Below are 10,231 nucleotides of genomic sequence, written 5' to 3' on the forward strand. Positions count from 1 at the left end.
AAATCCGATAATTTCCCAACATTGTTTCTACTTTTGCAACATCTGTCTTATTCAGCTCCTTCTTTGCCACTGCCACTACCCTGAAGCAGGCCCTTATAATCTCATGACTGGACTACTGCCATAGATTTTTCCTGTTTTTCCCAAACTAAAACCTCTCCCCACTGCATCCCACTATCCAATAATTTACCAAAATGAACTTCCTAAAGTGAAGGACTAATGATGTCAACCAATGATTCAATAAGTACCAGTGCCTTCCAGGATCAAATATAAAATTCTCTGCTTGGCTTTTAAAGCCCCTCCCAGCCCCTTTCAACCTTTCCAGTCTTCTTACACATCACTCCCTTCCAAATACTGTGACCCTGACCTCGCTGTTACTCACAGGACAGGTACTCCATCTCTCAAATCCAGGTTTTTTCAGAAGATGTCTGGAATGCTCTTCCTCCTCCTCCCCACCTTCTGGCTTCCTTCAAGTCTCAACTAAAATTCCATCTTTGCAAAAAAAAAGACTTTTCTGGTGCTCAGTTTCAGTGTCTTCAGTAGATTTGTTGTTTGCATATTATCTCCTTCATTAGAACTGTGAGCTTCTTGGGGAACAGGAATTTCTTTTTTTTTTTGCCTTTCTTTGTATCCCCAGAACCAGTAGCTATTCAACAAATTTAATAGTCATTTAATAAATTTAGTCACTTAAGTAGTCCTTTAATAAATGTCTAATGATTTCTTTGACTTGAGGCTGCTCTCTCCTGGAAGCCCAAGGTCTCCCCTAGCCCTAGCCCTCAGTTTTTCCTTTATGGCATACTACTTTAGTTAACTGATTGGAGGATGGGGTGTGTGAGGTTTTCGAGGGTAGAATAGATTTTCTGGTAGAGGAGAAAGTGAGGGTTGGGGAAAAGGGCAGGGAAGCAGAAATCCTCACGTACCTGATTTCTGGTCTCTGAGATGTTCCTTGTACCAACATCCATGACTGAATGGACAATGTTAGTACTGTTAGCTATCCTAGGCTCATTATTCTGGCTCTTCCTGGTCACTGTCACTCTCATCGTTGTTGTTGTTGTTGTTGTTGTTGTTGTCTTTGTCTCATCATGGTTGTTGTTGTTTGCATTCTTCACTCCTGAGGAAAAGATCCGTGGGAAATTGGGGAGAGTGAGTTAGTGCTCTGTACCCTGCTGCAGGCCTTCAGGAGCAGGGGGTGTTACAATGAAGCTGGAGAAGAATGGGGAAGAGGGGGCATGGGAAGTGGTTGGCAATTTACAGCCTACATTGGTATACAATTCCTTGATTTTTAGTTCCTAGATTCCTTCATTCAAAGTCTCATTCCACTCTCCTGCCTCACGTTATTCCTGAATCTGGAAGTCTAGCTCTGGACAGCTCCTTCTGTTAGTCATTCCTTCAAGCACCAACTCATATACACCTCTTACACCCTCCTTCCTTCTCCCCAACTCAGATAAAACCATTCTCATTGTTCTAGGTTGACTTAGACCTTTCCCTGGCTCTCCTGTGGGCTCATCTCACTTTCTGCTTTATCAGACTAGCCCCATCTCCATGACCCTTCCCCAGTCCTCTACTGATCCCATCAGCTCTTACTCTTCATTGCTCAGTCCCAAGGGGTGAAGGTGACTGCTCGCGAGATCTGTTACTGCCCCCAAAGCCAGGCTTCTACTGGGGAAGGAGTGGGAAGTATTTATGCTATTCTATGCCCTTCTTCCCTGCCCTTTACCAAAGGTTTTGGGGCTGGGCTTAATTTAAAAATAGTCAGCCCTCTCATTGGCTCCAAAATGGGAGTTTTAAGCCTCTTCTGTCCCTACAAGAGCATGATGGAGGCACTCCCTCTCTTAGAGGCTCAGTTCCCTCCTTTCTTGAGTGAATGAATCAGTGAGTCAAAGGCTTTTATCACTAAGTGCTTAGTATGTGCAAAGTACTACGGACAAAGGAGGTTGGATGCCCGAGACAAGTCCCTTCAAGCTGATGTCCTCAATTTCAAACTACTCTAAATTTATTCTTTTTATATTTATGTTCCCTATATTCTCTCCCCAGTTAGGAGCTCTTTGTGAATAGAGATTATTTCATTTATTATATTTGTAGTACCAGCTTCTGGCACTGAGCCTTTCATAGATAGGCCTCGAGCAAAGGCTTGATTAACTCAAACAAGATAATAAAGCTTTTTCTAGGGATCCAAACTTGATATTCTCAGAGAGAGAGGCTCTCTTCAAGGCCTCAAGTGAACAACATCTTGGCTTTTACATGGCTCTCCTTTGAATACATCCCAAGCTAGGGAGAGTGTATCAACTTCTTAATGCACAGTTGAGTTGTGGGCCTCACTCTTCACAAGTACTGTGTCTAAGTCTTGGCCAGTCACACTCACCAGCCTTCCACACCCAAGCTGCAAAATGAAAAAAAAAAGGCTTCCTTAATTCCTCAGCTATCTTCAGCCTTCACCAACATTCAATACTGTCCAGCATACTTGCCCTTTGAACACAGGTTTCTGTAACTCTAGTCTCTGTTAATTTTCCTCCTTCAGTCTCCTTCAAGCCCTCTCTCCCTCAATCCTCAGTTTAATCAGTTTCTAGGTCTTATACAGCCTACCTCCAAACATTTAATGGCTCTGTACCCTTTTCTCTCTTACAGTCACCCCTTTAGCTCAGACCTTCATCATATCTCCAGCCCAGACTTCTGAAATAGTCTCCTAACTGATTACACACACACACACACACACACACACACAGTTGTATTTCAATGTAATTTAAGTCCTTTTCTAATCATAAGTATTTTATTATTATCAACCAGTCCATAGGTTTCCCTAGGCTTCCCTAGGTAGAAGCCATACACAAAAAGTCTAAGAACCACTGATCTAAGGGAGATTCAAAATCCTCAGCCTGGCATTTAAAGTCCCCTCATCTACTTTTCCCATCTTATTTTATTATATTCCCATTACTAGCCTCTCCTTTCCAGTCAATTTAGGTTGATTGCTATACCCCATATGATATTCTATTTCCCACTTCCCTGCTTTTGTCCTACATCTGGAATGTGCTTACACTTTGTTTTCCCTTCCTACAAGGAACAGCTTAGGAATAATCCCTTAAATTCCCCAGTCATGAGCATTCTCTCCCTTATGAACATCTTGGATATGTGGGACGGAGGGAAGAACTGAATTTCCCAATGGGAAAAAATTCTTTGATGAAAGTGAGAAGACGGGTTCTGACACCAGTCAGTCCCACCAATTCTTAATTTCCCTGTCTGGAGTATGATAATGATTTGGTTATGAATGTTGTTCAGTTGTGTCTGACTCTTCATGATGCCATTTTGGGTTTTCTTGGCAAAGATACTGGAGTGCCTTTCCATTTCCTTCTCCAGCTCATTTTATAGATGAGGAAACTTACACAAAGGGGATTAAGTGACTTGCCTAGGATCACATAGCTACTAAGTTTCTGAGGCCTGATTTGAACTCATGAAGATGAGTTCCAAGCCCAGTGCTCTATCCACTGCTCCACTTAGCTGGCCTTAAGGTTCTGAATCATCAGAAGGCACTTGTATTCCCATCACTTAGCACAGGAGTTGGCATTTAGTAAGCACTTAATCAATTCCTTAAAACAATCCTATAAAGGCATAGCCATTTTCTATGGAAGGTGTGCCCAAAAAGACGGTATAGCTAACACCCTGTTAATAAGCTTAAAGAGAGAGACTTTCTGTTTGGGTTTGGTTTGGTTCTGATATTGTATTGTCAAGTCAACTAATCAATCACTCACTGGGATACAAAGAAAATTGAACTGCACCTAAATTAGATAACACTGGTATTCATTTGGAGTCTCAGGGTACTTAGGTGTAAAGTTGATACAATAATACTTGTACTGCAGGTCTCCTAGAGTTGTTTTGATGAATCACAGAATCATAGAATTTGAGAATAAGAACCCCAGTGACCATTTAAGTTCCACCCACACATAGAGGAATCCCCATTATAATGTATTGATGGATCAATGTCCAGTTTGAATTCTTAGGAAATTTTCTTCCTAACAAGTGTGCATTGCCCTCTTTTCAACTTTTATCTCATTTTACCTGGTTCTACCTTCCCACAGTCATATTGAACAAGTCTGATCTCTCAATCCCTTTTCACCACCACAGCTCTACAAACACTTGAAGACAGTTATCTCTTCCTCACTCCCAAACCCTGAAACTTTTTCTTTTCCAAACTAAAACTACACAGGAAAGTCTTTGAAAAGCTTCAGCGCTATAGAAATATGAGTTATTAATTGTACTTTTAAATTCTCATATTAAATTCACTAGAATACAGTTGGAATCTATTATTGAATGATTCTATATCTGGCTATTCATTGTTTTATATTTCAGGTTCAGACAACTGCTGCATAGATGGATAAAATGATTATTGTTGCTTTTTTTTTTGTTTATTTTTCAAGGCCTATTGACCTTTCCTCTGTAAAGTCACTGAAAGCATCTTTGGGACAATTCTAGGAGTAGAGAGAATCATGGTGTCATTTATCTTGTTCTCACATAGTTCAAGTCAATCTAATAAACAATTACTAAGCATCTACTTTGTGCCAAGCATTGTGCTAAGTGCTTAAGATACAAAGAGTGTCTCATCAAGGAACTTAAAATCTAAGGGACGGAAGACAAAACACAAAAGGAAGCTGAAAAGGACACACACGGGCACGAACAGGAGATAGTGGAGTGGGGCCTATACTGGGAGGGGCATCTCTTCCAGAGAGCTGCTTTGTGGTCTCTTCTGCAAGTTGTCTGCTTCTCTTTTCCCCCTTCCTCTTTCTCCCCTGAAGCTGTTTATTCTATCTGCTTTGGAGGTTCTATGTATAACATAGGGTGATACGTGTTAGAAATGTTCCCATTTTATTATGAGCTATTGACTTGAGTATCATTATTATTATTATTATTATTATTGTCTCCTTTGATCCTCAAAAGTAACTTCAGTGGCTGCTACAGTAAGTTATACTATCTGCTCCTGATTGGCCAGAGAATACCTCATCCCTAGCTTGATGTGGACTCATTGTGATGTTTTTCTCCAACTATTGACAACCTCATATTACACTGACCCTTCCTGTTCTCAGCTTTGATTGCTGAGCAATCAGAACACTATTGCAGTTCTTAGAAAGGATACGTACCAAGCAATTAGCTTGTGGTTCCACTCCTTTATGACTTCCCCGTCCAAATTATTCATCCCTGGCCACCACTTCCCTGTATGTGTCATCTTCCCCTTCTGTGGGTAGGAATAGTCTTGTATTTGTATCCTTAATGCATAGAGCCTGACATATTAAATATTTAATAAATAATTTTTTTTGTTGATTCATCTTTTCTCCTAACTCCACTCTTAACTGTCTGGACTTTTTCACCTCTACTCCAGCTGCCTCCTCCCCCTGGACATACTTCTAGGCAGCCAGTGCCTCAATTCCCCCCAAAGTGAATTCCTGCCTGAAGCCTCCATTTAGGAAGTTCTCAGACCAAACAGAGTTCTCTTCTTCCTGCCCTGTTCCCTGCTCTGACCTGCCTCTCTAGAGGTCCTTTGCCTCCACAGGTACCTTCTCCTCCATCTCTACTTTTTTGCTCCCTCTTGTGCATTGCCCTCCTCCATTAGAACATAAGCTCTTTAGGGTGTGGACTGCCTGTTTTCCCTTATATTTGTATTCCCAGAAATTAGCACAGTGCCTGGCATATAGCAAGTGCTCAATAAATCCTTGCTCTATGTATGTATGTATGTATGTATGTATGTATGTATCTATCTATCTATAAGAAGATTTAGGCAGAGTGAGAGAGATCATGTTGTTTCAGAGCTAATAACTAGCACAGCTTGGACTAGAAAACCTGTCTCCATGTGTTCTAGAAAAATCTGAGACTTTTTCAATGTAAGATATTTTCTGAACTTTCTTCCTGGTTGCATTTGAATTCATAACTTCCTTCCATTCGACACTGACAAAAATGATTCTCAGTTTTCATCTTGGAGCGCCTCCTTCTCAACCATCAAAGAGTTTTCCCTCAGGAATCTAGGAATGTGGGCAGCCCTGGACCAAAGCAAACATCCATCCATCCAATATTCTGAGCAGAGCCACCAGATTCCAAGCTTTAGAGCATGTGAGGTACTAGAGGCCCCAAACCTAAGAGAATCTCCATCCATTAAATACATCAGACATCTCAAGTTTCAGAGCACTGAAGCATTTAGAGGGTCTACAGTGACAGAGACTGAGAGAACCAGAGTGAAGGCTTGTTCCATTTGGAGTACCTTCTGGTTTTTATCGAACCTGCCATCTTGGCTGAGACTACAGAGTATGACCTAGGGTCAATTCAGTCCAATTCCCAGGGAATTGGACATCATTGATTTCATCTTCCACCACTCGGAGCCTCAGAACACCAAGAAAGCTTTAGCCTTAGGAAACCAGAAGCATCTCTATGCTAATTATGTGAGCCTTCTAGGTATCCGTTATCCACTGCTACCTTGGGATGACACTAGGGGGTGTTTGCTGAGTGTGAGTTTGGGCTGACCAGGGGGATACAAATATTAGTGATTTACTTAGCCACCAGTGAAGAGAATGCTACTTCTCCTCACATAATTTTCGGGCATTAATCTGAAATCTGGCTCCCTCCCTGGCCACTGATGTCACCAGTGACCTTATGCTCTCCCTAATGGATGTCCCTTCTTTCATGTTCTCTGACACACTTGGGCAGGAACAGGAAAAAACACATTATGTGCTGTTCACTGTCATTTCCAGATCATGCCTTTGTCATCATTTACACAGAAACTTCTCTTCCTCTGGGATTCCTTTTCATAAGGAGCAGTTAGTGATATAAAAAGCATTAAAAAAAAACAACTTCTTTTGTGTAAAGGAAGAGATTTGTGTTTATTGACTGTTTTTGGATTGTTTTTTTTTTTTTTTGGCTAGGCAATGGGGTTAACCGACTAGCCCAGGGTCACATAGCAAGTAAATTTGTCTGAGGCCAGATTTGAACTCAGGTCCTCCTGTCTCCAGGGCTGGCCCTCTATCCACTGTGCCACCTAGCTCCCCTGATTTGTATTTATTGCCAAAGGATGAAAGACATTGCCAGTGTTGTAGATCATTATTTTTGCTGTGTAATATGAAGGGCAAAAGAACTTTGTTTTAATATTAAATGTTAATATGTATGAAGAAACATTTGAGATGGGATTTTGAACTTATATTTGATCTCATTATCTTATAATTTATATATTATATTTATGTTATAAAATATATAGGCAAAAGTAAACACTTTCATTCATAACTATATATACATGTATGCTATTATACCAGCAAATAGACATCAAAATATATAAATCATATATAAAGTATGAGAGTGCAAATACATAAATAATACATACATATATAGCAACATTTTATAATCAGAAAACACAGAACTCAATAAGCAGAAAGATAATATCAAAAGATAATAATATTATCAAAAATAATAATTTACAATTGTATACCATATACTTCCTGTTAGAGAATTTTTTGGTTCCTTGAATAATTGGGTACCTAGGTGGCACCGTAGTAGACAGCAGGGGGCCTGGAGTCAAAAAGACCTGAGTTCAAATCTGGTCTAGGACACTTACTAGTTGTATGACCCTGAGCAAGTCACTTAACTCTGCTTGCCTCATTTTCCTAATATGTAAAATGAACTGGAGAAGGAAATGGCAAACCACTCTAGTATCTTTGCCAAGAAGACCCCAAAATGGCGTTATGAAGAGTCTGATAACAACTGAAACAACTTAACAACAGCATGAGTAATTACCTCTCCAGACTGATTCGATGCACTGTTTGTCAGCTTAACAACTTGTCTGCTATCTTTCACCCTCTTAACTTTGGCTTCCAAATTTCTAAGTGTTTTATTATCACTATTATGTGATGATAACTCTACACTCTTAGATAACATAAGCTGCTTATTACAATTGCCTGTTGATATAATCAGCTCTGTCTCTACAATTGGTTTATCTGGGAGGAAATGGGGTGGTTTGGGGGTTTAATCTTCCCTCGTTGTCTTTAGCACATTTATTCTTCTTTCCTTTAAAATGAGGTGCAGCTGGTGGAATGCCTGAAACCTCTGATGGGTATGAGAGTAGAATGAAATATTCATCATTTGAACTGGAATCCTCCTCAGTTCCAGAAAGAGTTTTTTGTTTCTTGATATTTTCACAGTGCTATTTCTCTTTAGTTTTCTTTATAGATTCTGGAGCACACTACTTTTCAGTAGTCTCTGGTCTACGCTTCAATATAGGAGCTTGTTTTGATGTATCTCCTGGTTTCCACTTCAGGGTAGAGGTTTTTTCTGAGAAATCAAGTGAATTTCTGGTTACTTTAGGAGCTCTGTTCACAAAATTTTCAACTTTTAAAAAATTCGCTTCAGGTATCTCATGGTTTGTTGCTTTTGGATCATTTCAGTCATGTCTGACCTCATTTTTGGGGTTTCTTGGTAAAGAGACTGGAGTGGTTTGTCATTTCCTTCTCCAGTTCATTTTACAGATAAGGAAACTGAGGCAAATAGGGTGAAGTGACTTGCCCAGGGTCATACAGCTAGCAGGTGTCTAGGGCCAGATTTGGACTCAGGAAGATGAGCCTTTCTGATTCCAAGCCCAGTGCTCTACCCACTGTGCCCCATCTAATAGTTGAGAATCTCCAACTGATTGTCCAATTCTCCAATCTCTATGTTATCAGCTTAATGGACAACAAAATCCTCCCCCACCCCGAAAAAAATATGTAGCACATTTAATCACTTGGAAACAAATTATGCTCTCTTTTCACCTTATTATCTCTTGTTAATTAATATCATTTTAATCTTATTTTGTACTTTCTTCTCTGTGATTAGGTTTTATAGTCAAATTCTGTTTACTTTCCTTAATTACTAACTTACTGGAAATTTTAGAATGTTCCACATCCTCTGGTAGTTTTTAAAAATAATGTTTCATTTTTCTCTTTATACTTTTTCTATATTACTTTGCATTTTTCTATAATCTCAATAGCATCTTTTGAAATATCCTCAATATCTTCACTACTTAGGTCCAATGATATTCTCTTAACCAACAACACTCTGTGTGGTACTATCTACATTGGTAAACACCAGTATTTGAAACATGTTAAATCTGAATTGTTCTTACACAGGTGAAATAAATCACTACTTAGATATTCAGATCAAAATTACATCACATAAATGGTTGACTAGTGAAAGGAAAATATGCTGGAAATTATAAATAAAAAAGAAAATTATGTTTCTTGGAGGTTTTTGGTCTGTGTTTTCTTTCACAACATGACAAATGTGGAAATGTGTTTTGCATGACTGCACATGTCTAACCTTTATTAGATTGTTTGCCTTCTCAATGATGGGGGAGGGGAGGGAAGATGGGAGAGAATTTGGAACTCAAAATTGGTTAAAAAAAGGTTAAAATTTTTTTTACATATAATTAGGAAAAATATAGTATCAATTTTTTTAAAAAAAGAAAAAATCTCTCTCTAAAGGATATAAATCTAATACACGATAGACAACTATGTGGTACAACGGATGGAGTGTTGGACCTGCAATCAGGAAGACCTGAGCTCAAATATGGCCTCAGACACTTATTAGCTGTGTGACCCTGGGCAAGTAAACTTAACCTCTGTTTGCCTCAGTTTCCTCAACTGTAAAATAGAGATAATGATAGTGTTGTTGTGAGGACCACATGAAATAACATTTCTAAAGCACTTAGCATGATTCTTGGCATATAATAAGTGCCATATGATTGCTTATCCCCCTTCCCTTCCCTGGCAAAGAATCTTTTAAATGGGTCACTGCCAATGAAAAGAGGGTCATTTAAAAAGTCAGGAAGTAAAATTCTACACCAGTAATGTCAAACTCAAATAGAAACAGATATTTGTGTTAATATGTTGACTTAGAAAGCTACAAATTAACACAATCTATTGTATGCTGTATTTTTCTTTCTCTGTTAATCATTTTTCAATTATATTTTAATCTTTTTGTTTTGTTTTGTGAAACAGCCCACTACTCTTTAGGTTTTTTCTTTCTTGCTAGCCTGCCCTCATATCACCAGGTCTAAGTTTCCAGAAATTGATCCCTGCCATAAAATTATAGTCAAATTCTCTCTCAGTGCTCTTGTGGTAACCCTTTTGAGGAGAAATACACTTTCCTGACTCATCACTCTAGCTTTTGACTCCATCTAACATGTTTTTCTATTTATGCAACCAGCCACTCGTAATGAAAACACTATTGGATCTTAACC

Source organism: Vombatus ursinus, unplaced genomic scaffold, assembly GCF_900497805.2.
Source record: "Vombatus ursinus unplaced genomic scaffold, bare-nosed wombat genome assembly UNPS02014170.1, whole genome shotgun sequence".
NCBI lineage: Eukaryota > Metazoa > Chordata > Mammalia > Diprotodontia > Vombatidae > Vombatus > Vombatus ursinus.